This window comes from Dendrobium catenatum, unplaced genomic scaffold (genome assembly GCF_001605985.2).
Source record: "Dendrobium catenatum unplaced genomic scaffold, ASM160598v2 fragScaff_scaffold_716, whole genome shotgun sequence".
NCBI lineage: Eukaryota > Viridiplantae > Streptophyta > Magnoliopsida > Asparagales > Orchidaceae > Dendrobium > Dendrobium catenatum.
In genome coordinates, this window is record NW_021319178.1 from 18,734,612 (window position 1) to 18,735,778 (window position 1,167).

Sequence of the window (1,167 nt, forward strand, 5' to 3'; positions counted from 1 at the left end):
ATATGATATCGCATTTAGGTTGGCAAAGTTCTATCAATCTAAACATTAGGCTTTAAAAAATCATTAATATCTAAGTAGAATATGGTAGAAATGAGTATTGATATGGATGTCTGGCAAAACTACAAGGATAAATGAAGGAATGATTATATTAGAACAGGGCTTGATGTAGCATCACTCGAATATAAAGTGACTAAAAATAGATTTAGATGGTTTGAAAATACGTAGAACAAAAGATAGTAAATGCTTCTGTTAGACAAGTTGAAAAAAATTAATGTTAGAGGGATGATGATGAAACAATGAGCACATGCATATTACATTGCAAATAAAGTGTTCAAACATTCTCACACATAGCAAATTTCTGAAGTTGTAACTTCACAAGCCCAAAAAAAAAAAAAAAAAACTAAAAACTATAAGGTTTTTAAAGTAGTTTTAGAATATCCAATAATTGAATCAACACATATATGAGTTCAGAATTAAAATAAGAAGCCTGGATCTTATTGAGACCCATAAACTTTTATCTTGTATTTCATTTATTTCATTATTTTAATAAAATATCCACTAAAACCATAAATTGATACTCCTGACAGAAATAACTAAAATCTAGATATTTAAAATAAAGCATCCTGCGCATTAAAATTTTAAAATTGGTTTTTACAACTCGACAAAGATACAAATTGGTTTCCCTTAGTTGTGTTTGAAAAGGCTATATAAGACATTTGTATGAATTCAAAAAATCCAAACCCATATTTTCTATGCAATAATTTTCTTTTGGGAGAATCACGAAACTAAAAAAAATAATATGGGATTTATGGTTCTTATTTTCGTCCGCTAAATCCACTAGTTCCATGAAAAAAAAACATATTCATAAATCACAAAAAATAAGTTTAATGATTTTTGTCTCAATTGAACCTATATGATAACAATAAGCTCAGAGAGCAACCTTGTCACACTCCTTTGTTATATAGAACAAAATTACGAAACCTAAGTAGAGTTTTTTTTTTTTTTTTTTTTGAAAATAAGTGGTGTTTATTTGCTTACGCGCGTGAAGCCCCTTTCTCTAATAATCACAAACAACAAGTTCAAATCCCTAAAACAGTTAGAAGCCAAGAGGGAGACAATACAATGCAAATAAAACCGAGGTGAAGAGGAGCTAACTGTTTGGTAAAA